Genomic DNA, 23,107 nt, shown 5'->3' on the forward strand with positions numbered 1-23,107 from the left:
GCCAATTACTTGGGGTAGTTCTGCTTCCAATGACCAGTCCCTTTGCAGTAGAAGCACTTAGTCTCAGGCTTAGGACCAGACTTGGGCTTCTTCACTTGAGCAGCAACTTGCTTGCCGTTCTTCTTGAAGTTCCCTTTCTTTCCCTTTGCCCTTTTCTTGAAACTAGTGGTCTTGTTAATCATCAACACTTGATGCTCTTTCTTGATTTATACCTTCATCGATTTCATCATCATGAAAAGCTCAGGAATCGTTTTCATCATCCCTTGCATACTATAGTTCATCACGAAGTTCTACTAACTTGGTGATGGTGACTAGAGAATTCTGTCAATCACTATTTTATCTCGAAGATTAACTCCAACTTGATTCAAGCGATTGTAGTACCCAGACAATCTGAACACATGCGCACTGCTTGAGCTATTCTCCTCCATCTTTTAGCTATAGAACTTGTTGGAGACTTCATATCTCTCAACTCGAGTATTTTCTTGAAATATTAACTTCAACTCCTGGAACATCCATATGATCCATGACGTTCAGAACGTCTTTGAAGTCCCGATTCTAAGCTGTTAAGCATGGTGCACTAAACTATCAAGTAGTCATCATATTGAGCTAGCCAAACGCTCATGACGTCTGCATCTGCTCCTGCAATAGGTCTGTCACCTAGCGGTGCATTAAGGACATAATTCTTCTGTGCAGCAATGAGGATAAACCTCAGATCACGGATCCAATCCGCATCATTGCTACTAACATCTTTCAACTTAGTTTTCTCTAGGAACATATCAAAATAAAGCAGGGGAGCTAAACGCGAGCTATTGATCTACAACATAGATATGCTAATACTACCAGGACTAAGTTCATGATAAATTTAAGTTCAATTAATCATATTACTTAAGAACTCCCACTTAGATAGACATCCCTCTAATCCTCTAAGTGATCACGTGATCCAAATCAACTAAACCATGTCCGATCATCACGTGAGATGGAGTAGTTTCAATGGTGAACATCACTATGTTGATCATATCTACTATATGATTCACGCTCGACCTTTCGGTCTCCGTGTTCCGTGGCCATATCTGTTATATGCTAGGCTCGTCAAGTTTAACCTGAGTATTCCGCGTGTGCAACTGTTTTGCACCCGTTGTATTTGAAAGTAGAGCCTATCACACCCGATCATCACGTGGTGTCTCAGCACGAAGAACTTTCGCAACGGTGCATATTCAGGGAGAACACTTGTACCTTGATAATTAGTGAGAGATCATCTTATAAAGCTACCGTCGAACTAAGCAAAATAAGATGTATAAAAGATAAACATCTGATGCAATCAAAATATGTGACATGATATGGCCATCATCATCTTGTGCCTTTGATCTCCATCTCCAAAGTATCGTCATGATTTCCATCGCCACCGGCATGACACCATGATCTCCATCATCTTGATCTATATCAATGTGTCGTCACATGGTTGTCTCGCCAACAATTGCTCTTGCAACTATTGCTATCGCATAGCGATAAAGTAAAGCAATTATTTGGTGCTTGCATCTTATGCAATAGAGAGATAACCATTAGGCTTTTGCCTGTTGCCGGTAACTTCGACAAAACATGATCATCTCATACAACAACTTATATCTCATCACGTCTTAACCATATCACATCACAACATGCCCTGCAAAAACAAGTTAGATGTCCTCTACTTTGTTGTTGCAAGTTTTACGTGGCTGCTATGGGCTGAGCAAGAACCGTTCTTACCTACGCATCAAAACCACAACGATAGTTTGTCAAGTTGGTGCTGTTTTAACCTTCGCAAGGACCGGGCGTAGCCACACTCGGTTCAACTAAAGTTGGAGAAACTGACGCCCGCCAGCCACCTGTGTGCAAAGCACGTCGGTAGAACCAGTCTCGCGTAAGCGTACGCGTAATGTCGGTCCGGGCCGCTTCATCCAACAATACCGCCGAACCAAAGTATGACATGCTGGTAAGCAGTATGACTTATATCGCCCACAACTCACTTGTGTTCTACTCGTGCACAACATCAACGCATAAAACCTAGTCTCTGATACCACTGTTGGGGAACGTAGTAATTTCAAAAAATTTCCTACGCACACGCAAGATCATGGTGATGCATAGCAACGAGAGGGGAGAGTGTTATCTACGTACCCTCGTAGACCGACAGCGGAAGCGTTATGACAACGCGGTTGATGTAGTCATACATCTTCACGGTCTGACCGATCAAGCACCGAAACTACGGCACCTCCGAGTATTAGCACACGTTCAGCTCGATGACGATCCCCGGACTCCGATCCAGCAAACTGTCGGGGAAGAGTTCCGTCAGCACGACGGCGTGGTGACGATCTTGATGTTCTACCATCGCAGGGCTTCGCCTAAGCACCGCTACAATATTATCGAGGAGTATGGTGGAGGGGGGCATCGCACACGGCTAAGAAAACGATCACGAAGATCAACTTGTGTGTCTAGAGGTGCCCCCTACCGCCGTATATAAAGGAGCAAGGGGGGAGTCCGGCCGGCCCTTGGGCGCGCCAAGGAGGAGGAGTCCTCCTCCTAGTAGGAGTAGGACTCCCCTCTTTCCTACTCCTACTAGGAGGGGAAAGGAACGGGGAGAGGGAGAAGGAAAGGGGGGCGCCGCCCCCTCTCCTAGTCCAATTCGGACCAGAGGGGAAGGGGGCGCGCGACCCACCCTGGCCGCCCCTCTCTCTCTCCACTAGGGCCCATAAGGCCCATTAGTTCTCCCGGGGGGTTCCGGTAACCCTCCGGCACTCCGGTTTTCTCCGAAATCACCCAGAACACTTCTGGTGTCCGAATATAGCCGTCCAATATATCAATCTTTATGTCTCGACCATTTCGAGACTCCTCGTCATGTCCGTGATCACATCCGGGACTCCGAACAAACTTCGGTACATCAAAATATATAAACTCATAATGAAACTATCATCGTAACGTTAAGCGTGCGGACCCTACGGGTTCGAGAACAATGTAGACATGACCGAGACATGTCTCCGGTCAATAACCAATAGCGGAACCTGGATGCTCATATTGGCTCCCACATATTCTACGAAGATCTTTATCGGCCAGACCGCACAACAACATACTTTGTTCCCTTTGTCATCGGTATGTTACTTGCCCGAGATTCGATCGTCGGTATCTCAATACCTAGTTCAATCTCGTTACCGGCAAGTCTCTTTACTCGTTTCGTAATACATCATCTCACAACTAACTCATTAGTTGCAATGCTTGCAAGGCTTATGTGATGTGCATTACCGAGAGGGCCGAGAGATACCTCTCTGACAATCGGAGTGACAAATCCTAATCTCGAAATACACCAACCCAACATGTACCTTTGGAGACACCTGTAGAGCTCCTTTATAATCACCCAGTTACGTTGTGACGTTTGGTAGCACACAAAGTGTTCCTCCAGCAAATGGGAGTTGCATAATCTCATAGTCATAGGAACATGTATAAGTCATGAACAAAGCAATAGCAACATACTAAATGATTGGGTGCTAAGCTAATGGAATGAGTCATGTCAATCACATCATTCTTCTAATGATGTGATCCCGTTAATCAAATGACAACACATGTCTATGGTTAGGAAACATAACCATCTTTGATTAACGAGCTAGTCAAGTAGAGGCACACTAGGGACGTTTAGTTTGTATTCACACAAGTATTATGTTTCCGGATAATACAATTCTAGGATGAATAATAAACTTTTATCATGATATAAGGAAATAAATAATAACTTTATTATTGCCTCTAGGGCATATTTCCTTCACCTATGTATAGGTGTTGGCACACATTTTCGTCTTGACTCTCTGGTAGAAACTTTGGGGCACTCTTTGAAGTACTTTGTGTTGGTTTGAATAGATGAATCTGAGATTGTGTGATGCATATTGTATAATCATACCCACGGATACTTGAGGTGACATTGGAGTATCTAGGTGACATTAGGGTTTTGGTTGATTTGTGTCTTAAGGTGTTATTCTAGTACGAACTCTATGATAGATTGAACGGAATGAACAGCTTCATGTTATTTTACTACGGACTCTTGAATAGATCGATCAGAAAGGATAAATTTGAGGTGGTTTCGTACCCTACCATAATCTCTTCGTTTGTTCTGCTCAATTAGTGACGTTGGAGTGACTCTTTGTTGCATGTTGAGGGATAGTTATATGATCCAATCATGTTATTATTGTTGAGAGAACTTGCACTAGTGAAAGTATGAACCCTAGGCCTTGTTTCAACGCATTGCGATACCGTTTACGCTCACTTTTATCATTAGTTACCTTGCTGTTTTTATATTTTCAGATTACAAAAACCTATATCTACCATCCATATTGCACTTGTATCACCATCTCTTCGCCGAACTAGTGCACCTATACAATTTACCATTGTATTGGGGACACAAGAGACTCTTTGTTATTTGGTTGCAGGGTTGCTTGAGAGAGACCATCTTCATCCTATGCCTCCCACGGATTGATAAACCTTAGGTCATCCACTTGAGGGAAATTTGCTACTGTCCTACAAACCTCTGCACTTGGAGGCCCAACAACGTCTACAAGAAGGTTATGTAGTAGACATGAAGCTCTTTTCTGGCGCCGTTGCCGGGGAGGTTAGCGCTTGAAGGTATATCTTTAGATCTTGCAATCGAATCTTTTTGTTTCTTGTTTTATCACTAGTTTAGTTTATAAAAGAAAACTACAAAAAAATAAATATAGAATTGAGGGTACCTCATATGCTTCATCTTTTTAATATCTATCATGAAAATAAGGATTCCGATAGTTGTGCTCAAGTGCTAGAAGAAGAATGCATTAGAATGTTTGGCACTAAATATTTGAATGATGAGCATGATTGCAATTTTCTTAGTATGAATTCTTTGAATATCCATGATGCTAATGATATGCAAAGCCACAAGCTTGGGAATCTATGTTTGATGAAGATGATATTTTTTGTCCCCCAAGTTTTGATGAGCAAATTTATTATGATAAAAGCATGCCTCCTATTTATGATGATTATATTGATGAAAGTGGATTTGGAGAGGTCATGACTTTATTTTGTGATGAATCCACTATTTCAGAAGAGGTTCCAATTGATTATGAGAACAAAGTTGCTATCTATGATGATTATTGTGATGACTTGTATGCTATAAAGAATAATGGTATCCATGAAACTTGTCATCATGATTTTAGTTTTCAATTGGATTATGCCTCACATGATAATTATTTTGTTGAGTTTGCTCCCACTATTATTCATGAGAAGAATTTTGCATATGTGGAGAGTAATAAAAATTCTATGCTTGTAGTGTTGGAAATATGCCCTAGAGGCAATAATAAATTAGTTATTATTATATTATATTTCATTGTTCATGATAATCGTTTATTATCCATGCTACAATTGTATTGATAGGAAACTCAGATACATGTGTGGATACATAGACAACACCATGTCCATAGTAAGCCTCTAGTTGACTAGCTCGTTGATCAATAGATGGTAACGGTTTCCTGACCATGGACATTGGATGTCATTGATAACGGGATCACATCATTAGGAAAATGATGTGATGGACAAGACCCAATCCTAAGCCTAGCACAAGATCGTGTAGTTCGTTTGCTAAAGCTTTTCTAATGTCAAGTATCATTTCCTTAGACCATGAGATTGTGCAACTCCCGGATACCGTAGGAGTGCTTTGGGTGTGCCAAACATCACAACGTAACTGGGTGGCTATAAAGGTACACTACAGGAATCTCCGAAAGTGTCTGTTGGGTTGGCACGAATCGAGACTGGGATTTGTCACTCCGTGTAAACGGAGAGGTATCTCTGGGCCCACTCAGTAGGACATCATCATAATGTGCACAATGTGACCAAGGAGTTGATCACAGGATGATGTGTTACGGAACGAGTAAAGAGACTTGCCGGTAACGAGATAGGACAAGGTATCGGGATACCGACGATCGAATCTCGGGCAAGTATTGTACCGCTGGACAAAGGGAATTGAATACGGGATTGATTGAATCCTTGACATCGTGGTTCATCCGATGAGATCATCGTGGAACATGTGGGAGCCAACATGGGTATCCAGATCCCGCTGTTGGTTATTGACTGAAGAGTTGTCTCGGCCATGTCTGCATGACTCCCGAGCCCATAGGGTCTACACACTTAAGGTTCGATGATGCTAGGGTTATAGGGAAAGTATGTACGCGGTTACCGAATGTTGTTCGGAGTCCCAGATGAGATCCCGGACGTCACGAGGAGTTTCGAAATGGTCCGGAGGTAAAGATTGATATATAGGAAGTATGGTTATGGCCACCGGAAGTGTTCCGGGCATCACCGGTAGTGTACCGGGACCACCGGAGGGGTCCGGGGGTCCACCGGGAGGGGCCACGGCCCCCGGAGGCATACATGGGCCAGGTGTGAGAAGGGACCAGCCCCTAGGTGGGCTGGGGCGCCTCCCCACCAAGGCCCATGCGCCTGAGGGGAAGAGGGGGCAAACCCTAAGGGCAGATGGGCCCTAAGGCCCATGCCTGGTGCGCCTCCCTCTCCCCCCCACTTGGCCGCCACCACAGATGGGGATTGGGGCTGCCGCCACCCCTAGGGTGGAAACCCTAGGTGGGGGCGCATCCCTCCCTCTCCCCCTGTATATAGTGGAGGCAAAGGGGCAGCCCAATGGATGAAGTCTTTCCCCTGTTGGCGCAGCCCTACCCCTCTTCCTCCTCGTCTCTCGTAGTGCTTGGCGAAGCCCTGCTGGAGTCCCGCGCTCCTTCACCACCACCATGCCGTCGTGCTGCTACTGGATGGAGTCTTCCCCAACCTCTCCTTCTCCCCTTGCCAGATCAAGGCGTAGGAGACGTCACCGGGCTGTACGTGTGTTGAACGCGGAGGTGCCGTCCGTTCGGCGCTAGGATCATCGGTGATTTGGATCACGACGAGTACGACTCCACCAACCCTGTTCACTTGAACGCTTCCGCTTAGCGATCTACAAGGGTATGTAGATGCACTCTCCTTCCCCTCGTTGCTAGATTACTCCATAGATTGATCTTGGTGATGCGTAGAAAATTTTAAATTTCTGCTACGATCCCCAACAGTGGTATCAGAGCTAGGTCTATGCGTAGTTTCTATGCACGAGTAGAATACAAAGCAGTTGTGGGCATCGATATTGTCAATTTACTTGCCGTTACTAGTCTTATCTTGATTCGGCGGCATCGTGGGATGAAGCGGCCCGGACCGACCTTACACGTACTCTTATGTGAGACTGGTTCCACCGACTGACATGCACTAGTTGCATAAGGTGGCTAGCGGGTGTCTGTCTCTCCCACTTTAGTCGGATCGGATTCGATGAAAAGGGTCCTTATGAAGGGTAAATAGAAATTGGCATATCACGTTGTGGTTTTCGCGTAGGTAAGAAACGTTCTTGCTAGAAACCTATAGCAGCCACGTAAAAACTTGCAACAACAATTAGAGGACGTCTAACTTGTTTTTGCAGCATATGCCTTGTGATGTGATATGGCCAAAAGGATGTGATGAATGATATATGTGATGTATGAGATTGATCATGTTCTTGTAATAGGAATCACGACTTGCATGTCGATGAGTATGACAACTGGCAGGAGCCATAGGAGTTGTCTTAATTTATTTATGACCTGCGTGTCAACATAAACGTCATGTAATTACTTTACTTTATTGCTAAAGCGTTAGCCATAGTAGTAGAAGTAATGGATGACGAGACAACTTCTAGAAGACACGATGATGGAGATCATGGTGACATGCCGGTGACAACGATGATCATGGAGCCCCGAAGATGGAGATCAAAAGGAGCAAAATGATATTGGCCATATCATGTCAGTATTTGATTGCATGTGATGTTTATCATGTTTTACATCTTATTTGCTTAGAACGACGGTAGCTTAAATAAGATGATCCCTCGTAACAATTTCAAGACAGTGTTCCCCCTAACTGTGCACCGTTGCGAAGGTTCGTTATTTCTAAGCACCATGTGATGATCGGGTGTGATAGATTCTAACGTTCGAATACAACGGGTGTAAGCCGGATTTACACACGCAATACACTTAGGTTGACTTGACGAGCCTAGCATGTACAGACATGGCCTCGGAACACGGAAGACCGAAAGGTCGAGCATGAGTCGTATAGAAGATACGATCAACATGAAGATGTTCACCGATGTTGACTAGTCCGTCTCACGTGATGATCAGACACGGCCTAGTTGACTTGGATCATGTTTCACTTAGATGACTAGATGGATGTCTATCTGAGTGGGAGTTCATTAAATAATTTGATTAGATGAACTCAATTATCATGAACATAGTCTAAATTGTCTTTGCAAATATGTTGTAGAAAAATAGCTCACGTTGTAGCTCCCTGTTTCAATACGTTCCTAGAGAAAGATTAAGTTGAAAGATATTGTACGCAATGATGCGGACTAGGCCCGTAGTCCGAGGAGTGTCCTCACTGCTACATAGAAGTTTTACGTCTTTGATGCACCGCTCGATGTGCAAACCCCTACAACATCGTCTGTGGATGTTGTGAACACCTGACAGACACATCCTGATGACTACTTGATAGTTTAGTGCACCATACTTTACGGCTTAGAATCGGGATTCCAATGACGTTTTGAACGCCATAGAACATATGAGATGTTCCAAGAGCTGAAATTGGGATTTCAGGCTCATGCCCGTGTTGAGAGGTGTGAGACCTCTGACAAGTTCTTTTGCCAACAAGATGGAGGAGAATAGCTCAGCTAGTGAGCATGTGCTCAGAATGTCTAGGCGCCGCAATCACTTAAATCAAGTGGGAGTTAAACTTCTAGATAAGATAGTGATTGATAGAGTTCTCTAGCCACTATCACTAAGCTACTAGATCTTCATGATGAACTATGACATGCAAGGGATGGAGTTGATCCCGGAGCTGTTCGCGGTGCTTAAGACCGCAAAAGGTAGAAATCAAGAAGGAGCATCAAGTGTTGATGGTTTGACAAGACCACTGGTTTCAAGAAGGGCAAGGGCTAGAAGGGAAACTTCATGGATGGCAAACCAGTTGCCGCTCCAGTGAAGGAACCCAAGGTTGAACCCAAACCTGAGACTAAGTGCTTCTATTGTAAGGGGAACGGTCGCTGGTAGCGGAATTACCCCAAATGCATGGTAGATAAGAAGGCTGGCAACTTCAAAGTATATACGTGTTATTAATGTGTACCTCACTAGTACTCCTGGTAGCACCTGGGTATTGGATACCGGTTCAGTTACTATTATTGGTGACTTGAAGCAAAAGCTACGGACTAAACGGAGACTGGCTGAGGGCGAGGTGACAATGTGTGTTTCCAAAGTTGATGAGATCACCATTGCATGCTCCATCCGCCTTCGGGATTAGTATTGAACCTAGATAAATGTTATCAGGTGTCTACATTGAGCATGAATATGATTAGATCATGTTCATTGCAATACGGTCATTCATTTAAGTTGGAGAATAATGGTTATTTTGTTTACATGAATGATACCTTTCGTGGTCATGCACCCTATGTGAATGGTTCATTGAATCTCGGTCGTGGTGATACACATGTTCACGCCAAAAGATGTAGAGTTAATAATGATAGTACCGCTTTCTTGTGGCACTGCCGCTTAGGTCATATTGGCGTAAGATGCATGAAGAAACTCCATATCGATGGATATTTGGAGTCACTTGATTTTGAATCGCTTGACACATGCGAGCCATGCCTCATGGGCAGGATGACTAAGACCCCATTTTTAGGTACAATGAAACAGGCAAGTGACTTGTTGGAAATCATACATGCAGATGTGTGTGATCCAATGAGAATTGGAGCGTGCGGTGGATATCGCTATTTTCTCATCTTCACTGACGATTTGAGTAGATTTACTTAATGAAGCACAAGTCTGAAACATTTGAAAAGTTCAAGCGATTTCAGAGTGAAGTTAAGAATCATCATAACAATAAGATCATGTTCCTACGATCTGATCAAAAGGGGATTTTCTGAGTTATGAGTTTGGCAATCACTGAAGACATTGTGGAATTGTTTCACAGTTGAAGCCACCTGGAACACCACAAGGTAATGGTGTGTCCGGACGTCGTAATCGAACCCTATGAGATATGGTGCGATCTATGATGTCTCTTACCAATCTACCATTTTCATTTTGAGGTTATGCGTTAGAGACAGCTGCATTCACTTTAGATAGGACACCATCTAAGTCTGTTGAGACGACGTCATATGAACATTGGTTTGGCAAGAAACCAAAGTTGTTGTTTCTTAATGTTTGGGGATGCGATGCTTAGGGCTTCAACCGGAGAAGCTCGAACCCAAAGCGGACAAACACATCTTAATAGGATACCCAAGGGTGACAGTTGGGTATACCTTCTATCTCAGATCCGAGGGCAAATTGTTTGTCGCTAAGAACGGGTCCTTTCTCGAGAAGGAGTTTCTCTCGAAAGAATTGAGTGGGAGGAAGATAGAACTTGATGAGGTTGTCAAACCTTTACTTCAACCAGAGAGTGACACAACATAGAAAGATGTTTTCTGTGGCGCCTACGTCTGTTGAATAGGAAGTTAATGATAGTGATCATGAAGCTTCGGATCAAGTTGCTATCGAACCTCGTAGGTCGACAAGGACATGTACTACTCCTAAGTGGTACTGTAATCCTGTCTTAGATATCATGTTGTTAGACAACAATGAACCTACGATCTATGGAGAAGCGATGGTGGGCCCGTATTCCGACAAATGGTTAGAAGCCATGAAATCCGAGATAGGATCCATATATCAGAACAAAGTATGGACTTTGGTGGACTTGCCCGATGATCGGCAAGCCATTGAGATAAATGGGTCTTTAAGAAGAAGACGGACGTGGGCGGTAATGTTACCGTCTATGAAGCTCGACTTGTGGGAAAGAGTCTTTTCACAAGTTCAAGGAGTTGACTACGATGAGAATTTCTCACCCGTAGCGATGCTTAAGTCCGTCGGAATCATGTTAGCATTAGCTGTATTTTTCGATTATGAAATCTTACAGATGGATGTCAAAACAAGTTTTCTTACCAGTTTTCGTAAGAAAAGTTGTATGTGATACAATAAAAGGTTTTGTCGATCCTAAGGATGCTAAAAGGTATGCTGGCTCCAGCAATCCTTCTATGGACTAGAGCAAGCATCTCGGAATCGGAATATATGTTGTGATGGAGTGATCAAAGCTTTTAGGTTTATACAATGTTTGCTAGAAACTTGTATTTACAAGAAAGTGAGTGGGAGCACTACAACATTTCTGATAAGTATATGTGGATGGCATATGGTTGATTGGAAATGATGTAGAATTTCTGGAAAGCATAAACAGTTGTTTGAAGAGTGATTTTCAAAGGAAGACCTGGATAAAGCTGCTTACATATTGGGCATCAAGACCTATAGAGATAGATCAAAACGCCTGATGATACTTTCAAAGAACGCACACCTTGACATGTTTTTGAAGGAGTTCAAAATAGATCAGTCAAAGAAGGGGTTCTTACCTGAGTTGTAAGGTGTGAAGTTGAGTAAGACTCAAAGCTTGACCATGGCAGAAGAAAGAGGAAGGACGAAGGTCGTCCCCTATGCTTTTGACATAGGCTCTATACAGTATGCCATGCTGAGTACCGCACCTGATGTGTGCCTTGCCACATGTCGGGCAAGAGGTTACAAAGGTGATCTAGGAGTGGATCACCGGATAGCGGTCAAAAATTATCCTTAGAGGAATAAGGAAAGGTTTCTCGGTTATGGAGGTGATAAAGAGTTCGACGTAAAGAGTTACGTCAATGCAAGCTTAACACCTATCCGGATAGCTCTGAGTAGAGATACCGGATACGTATAATGGAGCAATAATTTGGAATAGCTCCAAGTGGAACGTGGTAGCAGCATCTACGATATGACATAAAGTTTTGCGAAATACATAGGGATCTGAATATGGCAACACCCGTTGACTACAACCTCTCTCATAAGCATAACATGATCAAACCCAGAACTCTTTGAGTGTTTATCACATAGTGATGTGAACTAGATCATTGAGTTTAGTAGACTCTTGGATGTTGGTCACATGACGATGTGACCTGTGAGTGTTAATCACATGGTGATGTGAACTAGATTATTGACTCTAGTGCAAGTGGGAGACTGTTGGAAATATGCCCTAGAGGCAATAATAAATTAGTTATTATTATATTATATTTCATTGTTCATGATAATCGTTCATTATCCATGCTAGAATTATATTGATAGGAAACTCAGATACATGTGTGGATACATAGACAACACGATGTCCCTAGTAAGCCTCTAGTTGACTAGCTCGTTGATCAATAGATGGTTACGGTTTCCTGACCATGGACATTGGATGTTGTTGATAACAGGATCACATCATTAGGAGAATGATGTGATGGACAAGACCCAATCCTAAGCCTAGCACAAGATCGTGTAGTTCGTTTGCTAAAGCTTTTCTAATGTCAAGTATCATTTCCTTAGACCATGAGATTGTGCAACTCCCGGATACCGTAGGAGTGCTTTGGGTGTGCCAAACGTCACAACGTAACTGGGTGGCTATAAAGGTACACTACAGGTATCTCCGAAAGTGTCTGTTGGGTTGGCACAAATCGAGACTGGGATTTGTCACTCCGTGTAAACGGAGAGCTATCTCTGGGCCCACTCAATTGGACATCATCATAATGTTCACAATGTGACCAAGGAGTTGATCACGGGATGATGTGTTACGGAACGAGTAAAGAGACTTTCCGGTAACGAGATAGGACAAGGTATCGGGATACCGACGATCGAATCTCGGTCAAGTATCGTACCGCTGGACAAAGGGAATTGAATACGGGATTGATTGAATCCTTGACATCGTGGTTCATCCGATGAGATCATCGTGGAACATGTGGGAGCCAACATGGGTATCTAGATCCCGCTGTTGGTTATTGACCGGAGAGTTGTCTCGGCCATGTCTGCATGACTCCCGAGCCCGTAGGGTCTACACACTTAAGGTTCGATGATGCTAGGGTTATAGGGAAAGTATGTACGCGGTTACCGAATGTTGTTCGGAGTCCCAGATGAGATCCCGGACTTCACGAGGAGTTCCAGAATGGTCCGGAGGTAAAGATTGATATATAGGAAGTATGGTTATGGCCACCGGAAGTGTTCCGGGCATCACCGGTAGTGTACCGGGACCACCGGAGGGGTCCGGGGGTCCACCGGGAGGGGCCACGGGCCCTGGAGGCATACATGGGCCAAGTGTGAGAAGGGACCAGCCCCTAGGTGGGCTGGGGCGCCTCCCCACCAAGGCCCATGCGTCTGAGGGGAAGAGGGGGCAAACCCTAAGGGCAGATGTGCCCTAAGGCCCATGCCTGGTGCGCCTCCCTCTCCCCCCCCACTTGGCCGCCACCCCAGATGGGGATTGGGGCTGCCGCCACCCCTAGGGTGGAAACCCTAGGTGGGGGCGCAGCCCTCCCTCTCCCCCTATATATAGTGGAGGCAAAGGGGCAGCCCAATGGATGAAGTCTTTCCCCTGTTGGCGCAGCCCTACCCCTCTTCCTCCTCGTCTCTCATAGTGCTTGCGAAGCCCTGCTGGAGTCCCGCGCTCCTCCACCACCACCACGCCGTTGTGCTGCTGCTGGATGGAGTCTTCCCCAACCTCTCCTTCTCCCCTTGCTGGATCAAGGCGTAGGAGACGTCACCGGGCTGTACGTGTGTTGAATGCGGAGGTGCCGTCCGTTCGGCGCTAGGATCATCAGTGATTTGGATCACGACGAGTACGACTCCATCAACCCCATTCACTTGAACGCTTCCGCTTAGCGATCTACAAGGGTATGTAGATGCACTCTCCTTCCCCTCGTTGCTAGATTACTCCATAGATTGATCTTGGTGATGCGTAGAAAATTTTAAATTTCTGCTACGATCCCCAACATGTAGATCATGAAAAGAATTATTTAGGTGATGGTTATATTGTTGAATTTATTAATGATGCTACTGAAAATTATTATGAGGGAGGAACTTATGCTTGTAGGAATTGCAATAATATCAAGTTTCCTCTCTATGTGCTTAAATTTTGAAGTTATGCTTGTTTTGCCCTCCTATGCTAGTTGATTATTGTTCCCATAAGTTGTTTGCTCACAAAATTCCTATGCACAGTAAGTGGGTTAGACTTAAATGTGCTAGTCATATTCTTCATGATGCTCTCTTTATGTTACAATTCTTATCTTTTATGTGAGCATTGTTTAAATCATCATGCCTAGCTAGGGGCGCTAAACGATAGCGCTTGTTGGGAAGCAACCCAATTTTATTTTAGCTCCTTGATTTTTGTTCCTGTTTAGTAATAAATAATGCATCTAGCCTCTGTTTAGATATGGTTTTATGCTTTTAATTAGTGATTGTGCCAAGTAGAACCGTTGGGAAGACTTGGGGAAAGTCTTGTTGATCTTGCTGTAAAAAACAGAAACTTTAGCGCTCACGAGAATTGCTGACATTTTTTATTGGAGAGTTCTATTTAGTTAATTATTATTGAAGATTATTAATAGATAAATTCCTCACGCTCAGAAATTTATTTTAGAATTTTTGATGTTCCAGAAGTATACGTTTGATACAGATTACTACAGACTGTTCTGCTTTTGACAGATTCTGTTTTCTATGTGTTGTTTCCTTATTTTGATGAATCTATGAGTAGTATCGGAGGGTATGAACCATAGAGAAGTTGGAATACAGTAGATATTACACCAATATAAATTTAGAATGAGTTCACAACAGTACCTAAGTGGTGATTTATTTTCTTATACTAACGGAGCTTATGAGTTTTCTGTTGAGTTTTGTGTTGTGAAGTTTTCAAGTTTTGGGTAAAGATTCGATGGACTATGGAATAAGGAGTGGCAAGAGCCTAAGCTTGGGGATGCCCAAGGCACCCCAAGGTAATATTCAAGGACAACCAAAATCCTAAGCTTGGGGATGCCCCGGAAGGCATCCCCTCTTTCGTCTTCATTCATCGGTAACTTTACTTGGAGCTATATTTTCATTCGCCACATGATATGTGTTTTGCTTGGAGCGTCATTTTATTTCATTTTGTTTTGATTGCTGTTTGAATAAAATACCAAGACCTGATATTCTTAAATGTTAGAGAGTCTTCATATAGTTGCATAATTGTTCGACTACTCATTGATCTTCACTTATATCTTTTGGAGTAGTTTGTTGTTGCTCTAGTGCTTCACTTATATCTTTTTAGAGCACGGTGGTGGTTTTATTTTATATAAATTAATGAACTCTCATGCTTCACTTATATCATTTTGAGAGTCTTTAGAACAGCATGGTAGTTTGCTTTGGTTATGAAACTAGTCCTAATATGATGGGCATCCAAGAGTGATATAATAAAAACTTTCATATAAAGTGCATTGAATACTAAGAGAAGTTTGAATCTTGATGATTGTTTTGAGATATGGAGATGGTAATATTAGAGTCATGCTAGTGAGTAGTTGTGAATTTGAGAGATACTTGTGTTAAAGTTTGTGATTCCCGTAGCATGCACGTATGGTGAACCGTTATGTGATGAAGTCGGAGCATGATTTATTTATGGATTGTCTTCCTTATGAGTGGCGGTCGGGGATGAGCGATGGTCTTTTCCTACCAATCTATCCCCTAGGAGCATGCGGGTAGTACTTTGTTTCGATAACTAATAGACTTTTGCAATAAGTATGTGAGTTCTTTATGACTAATGTTGAGTCCATGGATTATACGCACTCTCACCCTTCCACCTTTGCTAGCCTCTCTAGTACCGCGCAACTTTCACCGGTACCATAAACCCACCATATACCTTCCTCAAAAAAGCCAGCATACCTACCTATTATGGCATTTCCATAGCCATTCCGAGATATATTGCCATGCAACTTTCCACCGTTCCGTTTATTATGACACGCTTCATCATTGTCATATTGCTTTGCATTATCATGTAGTTAACATTGTATTTGTGGCAAAGCCACCGTTCATAATTCTTTCATACATGTCACTCATGAGTCATTGCACATCCCGGTACACCGCCGGAGGTATTTATATAGAGTCATATCTTGTTCTAAGTATCGAGTTGTAATTCTTCAGTTGTAAGTAAATAAATGTGTGATGATCATCATTATTGGAGCATTGTCCCAGTGAGGAAAGGATGATGGAGACGATGATTCCCCCACAAGTCGGGACGAGACTCCGGACGAAAAATAAATAAATAAAAGAGGCCAAAAAAGCCCAAATATAAAAAAAGAGGCCATAAAAAAGAGAGAAAAGGCCCAAATAAAAAAATGAGAGAAAAATAGAGAAGGGGCAATGCTACTATCCTTTTACCACACTTGTGCTTCAAAATAGCACCATGATCTTCATGATAAAGGGTCTCCTATGTTGTCACTTTCATATACTAGTGGGAATTTTACATTATAGAACTTGGCTTGTATATTCCAATGATGGGCTTCCTCAAAATGCCCTAGGTCTTCGTGAGCAAGCAAGTTGGATGCACACACACTAGTTTATTTTGTTGAGCTTTCATACATTTATAGCTCTAGTGCATCCGTTGCATGGCAATCCCTACTCACTCATATTGATATCTATTGATGGCATCTCCATAGCCCATTGATACGCCTAGTTGATGTGAGACTATCTTCTCCCTTTTTGTCTTCTCCACGACCACCCTTCTATTCCACATATAGTGCTATGTCCATGGCTCACGCTCATGTATTGCGTGAAGATTGAAAAAGTTTGAGAACATCAAAAGTATGAAACAATTTCTTGGCTTGTCATCGGGGTTGTGCATGATTTGAATACGTTGTGTGGTGAAGATAGAGCATAGCCAGACTATATGATTTTGTAGGGGTAGCTTTCTTTGGCCATGTTATTTTGAGAAGACATGATTACTTGGTTAGTATGCTTGAAGTATTATTATTTTTATGTCAATATTAAACTTTTGTCTTGAATCTTATGGATCTGTACATTCTTGCCACAATAAAGAGAACTACATGGATAAATATGTTAGGTAGCATTCCAGACCAAAAATTCTGTTTTTATCATTTACCTACTCGAGGACGAGCAGGAATTAAGCTTGGGGATGCTGATATGTCTCCAATGTATCTATAATATTTGACTGTTCCATGCTATTATATTATCAATCTTGGATGTTTTATATGCATTTATATGCTATTTTGTATGTTTTTTGGGACTAACCTATTAAACTAGAGCCCAGTGCCAGTTTCTGTTTTTTTCCTTGTTTTAGAGTATCGCAGAAAAGGAAAATCAAACGGAGTCCAATTGACCTGAAACTTCACGGAACTTATTTTTGGACCAGAAGAAGCCCACGGAGTATCGGAGTTGGACCAGGAGAGTCTCGGGCTGCCCACGAGGGTGGGGGGCGCGCCCCCTGCCTCGTGGATAGCCCAGAGGTCCACCGACGTACTTCTTCCTCCCATATATACCCATATACCCTAAAACTTTGAGGAGCACAATAGATCGGGAGTTCCGCCGCCAGAAGCCTCCGTAGCCACCAAAAACCAATCTAGACCCGTTCCAGCACCCTGCCGGAGGGGGCAGTCCCTCTCCGGTGGCCATCTTCATCATCCAGGTGCTCTCCATGACGAGGAGCGAGTAATCTCCCTCGGGGCTGAGGGTATGTACCAGTAGCTATGTGTTTGATCTCTCTCTCTCTCTCTCTCTCGTGTTCTTGAGGTGGTACGATCTTGATGTATCGCGAGCTTTGCTATTATAGTTGGATCTTATGATGTTTCTCCCCCTCTACTCTCTTGTAATGGATTGAGTTTTTCCTTTGAAGTTATCTTATCGGATTGAGTCTTTAAGGATTTGAGAACACTTGATGTATGTCTTGCATGGGATACCCGTGGTGACAATGGGGTATTCTATTGATCCACTTGATGTATGTTTTGGTGATTGAGGGAGTCCTGGATTAGGGGGTGTTCGGGTAGCCAGACTATACCTTCAGCCGGACTCCTAGACTATGAAGATACAAGATTGAAGACTTCGTCCCGTGTCCGGATGGGATTTTCCTTGGCGTGGAAGGCAAGCTTGGCGATGCAGATATTCAAGATCTCCTACCATTGTAACTGACTCTATGTAACCCTAACCCTATCCGGTGTCTATATAAACCGGAGGGTTGTAGTCCGTAGGCAATCAACCCCATATACAACAATCATACCATAGGCTAGCTTCTAGGGTTTAGCCTCCTTGATCTCGTGGTAGATCTACTCTTGTACTACCCATATCATCAATATTAATGAAGCAGGACGTAGGGTTTTACCTCCATCAAGAGGGCCCGAACCTGGGTAAAACATCGTGTTCCCTGCCTCCTGTTACCATCCGGCCTAAACGCACAGTTCGGGACCCACTACCCGAGATCCGCCGGTTTTGACATCGACAATGGTGCTTTCATTGAGAGTTCCTCTGTGTCGTCGCCTTTAAGCCCGATGGCTCCTTTGATCATCAACAACGATGCGGTCCAGGGTGAGACTTTGCTCCCCGGACAGATCTTTGTCTTTGGCGGCTTCGCACTGTGGGCCAATTCGCTCGGCCACCTGGAGCAGATCGAAAGCTACGCCCCTGGCCATCAAGTCAGGTTTGGAAGCTTAAACTGCACGGCTGACATCCGCGGAGACTTGGTCTTCGACAGGCTCGAGCCACGGCCAAGCGCGCCGCACTATCTCGAGGGGCATGCTCTAGCTCTACCCCCGGACAGTGTCCTGGAGGCCGCACACGCATCGGTTCCGACCCCTAACTCGGAGCCTATTGCGCCAATCGAGGATGAGCGGTTGGACGTGACCTCGGGGGCTGTGATCCCGAAAGCGATCGAGCTGAACGCTAGCCCTGCACTCTGCACGACCTGTGACTCCGAGGATCCGGACTCCTCCCCGGACTCCGAACCCCCCGCGCCCCTGCCAATCGAATCCGATTGGGCGCCGATAATGGAGTTCACCACCGCAGACATCTTTCAGCATTCGCCTTTTGGCGACATCCCGAATTCTCTTAAGTCTCTCTCTTTATCAGGAGAGCCCTGGCCGGACTACGGTCAGCGAGGGTGGGATACGGACGATGAGGAAATTCAAAGCCCACCCACCACCCACTTTGTAGCCACTGTCGACGATCTAACCGACATGCTTGACTACAGCTCCGAAGACATCGACGGCATGGACGACGATGTAGGAGACGAACAGGAACCAACACCTGTAGGGCGCTGGAAGGCCACCTCGTCATATGACATATATATGGTGGATACTCCAAAAGATGGAGATGGCGATGGAACAGTGGGGGATGACGCCCCCAAGAAACAACCAAAGCGCCGGCGTCAGCCGCACCGCTCTAAATCCCGGCAAAGCAAAAATGGTGATTCCGGCACGGGAGATAATACTACCCCGGATAGCGCCGAAGAACACTCACCTTAGCAAGATTCGGCACAGGAAGATGGAAAAGCCAGCCCTCATGAGAGAGCGGCAGACCGAGAGGTCGAGGATGATAACTATACGCCTCCCTCCGAAGACGAGGCAAGCCTCGATGACGACGAATTCGTCATACCATCAGACCCTGCCGAACAAGAGCGTTTTAAACACAGGCTTTTAGCCATGGCAAGCAGCCTCAAGAAAAAGCAGCAACAACTTAGAGCTGCCCAAGATTTGCTAGCTGACAGATGGGCTGAAGTCCTTGCGGCCGAAGAGTATGAACTCGAACGCCCCTCCAAGAGTTACCCGAAGCGCAGGCCGCTACCCCGATCAGAGGAGGAAGCACCTACATCACCAGCGCATGACATGGCAGACCGGCCACCTCGCGGCCACGATAGAGAGGCCTCTCGGCCCTCCACCCAAGCCATGCCCCGACGCCGCTCAACTAAGGCACGGGAAAATGCGCCCGACCTGTGAGACATACTGGAAGATAAGGCAAGACAAACAAGATCGATCTACGGATCGCGCAGGCGCCCTAGGGCATGTGACAATGATCTTCACTCCGGATACAACAAATCCGGCCAGGCCGAACACAACAGACATAGCTCTTCCGAGCTGCGTCGTGATATAGCCTAGTACAGAGGCGCCGCACACCCGCTATGCTTCACGAATGAAGTAATGGATCATAAAATCCCAAAGGGTTTCAAACCTGTAAACATCGAATCATACGATGGCACAACAGATCCGGCGGTATGGATCAAGGATTATCTCCTTCACATCCACATGGCACGCGGCGATGATCTACACGCCATCAAATACCTCCCGCTCAAACTTAAAGGACTGGCCCGGCATTGGCTTAACATCTTGCCAGCAGACTCAATCGGTTCTTGGGAGGACCTGGAAGCCGCATTCCTCGACAACTTCTAGGGCACTTACGTGCGACCGCCGGATGCCAACGACTTAAGCCACATAATTCAGCAACCAGAGGAATCGGCCAGACAATTCTGGACACGATTCCTAACAAAGAAAAACCAGATAGTCGACTGTCCGGACACAGAGGCCCTAGCAGCCTTCAAGCATAACATCTGCGACGAGTGGCTTGCCCGGCACCTGGGACAGGAAAAGCCGAAATCCATGGCAGCCCTCACGACACTCATGACCCGCTTTTACGCGGGAGAAGACAGCTGGCTAGCTCGCAGTAACAACTTATCAAAGAACCCTGGTAATTCGGATACCAAGGATAAAAGTGGCAAGACACATCGGAATAAGCAAAAACGCCGCATTAACAGCGACATCAATGAAGGCACGGCAGTCAATGCCGGATTCAAAGGCTATAAATCCGGTCAGCGAAAAAAGCCATTCAAAAAGAATACTCAGGGCCCGTCCAGTTTGGACCGAATACTCGATCGCTTGTGCCAGATACATGGCACCCCCGAAAGGCCAGCCAATCACACTAACAGGGATTGTTGGGTGTTCAAGCAGGCAGGCAAATTAAGGGCCGAAAACAGAGACAAGGGGCTGCACAGCGACGACGAGGAGCCCAAGCCACCGAACAACAATGGACAGAAGGGCTTTCCCCCACAAGTGCGGACGGTGAACATGATATACGCAACCCACATTCCCAAGCGGGAGCGGAAGCGTGCGCTACGGGACGTATACGTGATAGAGCCAGTCGCCCCAAAGTTCAACCCATGGTCCTCCTGCCCGATCACTTTTGATCGAAGGGACCATCCCACTAGCATCCGTCATGGCGGCTTCGCCGCATTGGTTCTCGACCCAATCATCGACGGATTTCATCTCACAAGAGTCCTCATGGACGGCGGCAGTAGCCTGAACCTGCTTTATCAGGATACAGTGCGGAAAATGGGCATAGATCCCTCAAGGATTAAGCCCACAAGAACGACCTTTAAAGGCGTTATACCAGGTGTAGAAGCCAACTGTACAGGCTCAGTAACACTTGACGTGGTCTTCGGATCCCCAGACAATTTCCGAAGTGAAGAGTTAATCTTCGATATAGTCCCATTTCGTAGTGGCTATCACGCCCTGCTCGGACGAACCGCATTCGCAAAGTTCAATGCGGTGCCGCACTACGCATATCTCAAGCTCAAGATGCCAGGCCCTCGAGGAGTAATTACGGTCAACGGAAACACCGGACGCTCCCTCTGTACGGAGGAGCATACGGCGGCTCTCGCAGTGGAGGTACAAAGTAGCCTTCTCAGGCAATTCTCCAGTCCGGCCATTAAAAAGCCAGACACTGCCAAGCGCGCCCGGAGTAACCCACAGCAGGACCGCCTGGCACACTCTGAGCAAGCGTAGCAATGCGGCCCCAACCCCAGCTTTCGCGACATAGCGAAACCAGTACCTCGCGTACATAACTATGTCCTTGAAATACCATGGGCACATGGGAAGGGGCACAATAACGGCACGCCCAGGATACGGCTTAAAACGTACTAGGGGCTGCCGGATTCTTTTTTTTCTTACTTTCAGGACTCCATACTTCGGACGACCTATTCGGCAATTCGACTGCCGCACAAATGATGCAAGATCCAGGGAGGCAGACAAGCCATGCCGCATTATGGAACTCCCAGGTGGTCTCTGTTACGAGCGGTATACCTATTTTAAATACAATTCCGCGGCCTGCCCCTGGTCAGGACACACTGAATAGTCCAATATCTTTTGCTTACCGCACTATTTGTATCGTTCGGCTTTGATAAATAGCCTCTCTATAAACAATGCTTAGCTTCTTGTCTATTTTTTGCATTATCTTCTTTTCACATTTATGTTTATTAAATGACATGATTGCACCCGTACACCATGGTACGTCAAACACACCAGGGGCTTCAGTACCCCTCATAATGGTGTGAGAAGTCCGTACACTTCCACAAGTGCGGCACCTCGAACTTATAGCACTATATGCATCGGCTCCGAATCATGATTTGGGTCAATAGTCGGGTTTGCCCGGCTCCTATGTTTTGGTGCCTTACGTTCCGCTCTATCGGCTAAGGTAGCACTAGGAGAACCACTGCGATTGTGCCCCGGTTCAGCTGGGTTAAGAACCTCAGTGGAGAAAGCGAAAACTGACTGTCATGATGAGGCGAGAGACCGGTCGCTGCTCGAGAGGTTTTTCGAGTCCCTAAAGACTTATGCCGCTTCGAGCGAGGAGCTGGCTTTGTCCGGCCAAGGCGTGGATAGCGCCCCGAACTCGGTCTTCCGAACTAGGGGCTTCGCCGAAATTTAAAATTATAGAGTTCTATGGCTAAGTGAGAGTGTTCAAGCATTATAGTCTGATTGCCTGGTTCGTTGTGCTGAGCGCCTCCCTCGAAGGACCCAACTATGGGAAAAAGAGCGCTCAGGTTTATCCCGAACACCCCAGCACTAGTGGCATGGGGGCAGAAGCCGACGACTGGCCATCTCTCAATTTTTTGATAAACGGCCGCACAGATAGTAATATTTTAAATTCAATAAGCATTGCTTAGCGCATATGAACAAGTTTTCAGCGCACAGGATAAACACGAGCGAGTTTATTCAAAAATCACATCGTTGGTACATTCATCCGCCACAAGGCGGGCACCTACAAGAACATCCTTGTAGTAGTTCTCGGGCTTGCGATGCTCCTTCCCCGGCGGCGGCCCGTCCTTCACAAGCTTCTCACCGTCCAGCTTACCCCAGTGCACCTTTGCA

The sequence above is a fragment of the Triticum urartu genome, chromosome 7A (genome assembly GCF_056163025.1).
Source record: "Triticum urartu cultivar PI428250 chromosome 7A, HENAU_Tu73, whole genome shotgun sequence".
NCBI lineage: Eukaryota > Viridiplantae > Streptophyta > Magnoliopsida > Poales > Poaceae > Triticum > Triticum urartu.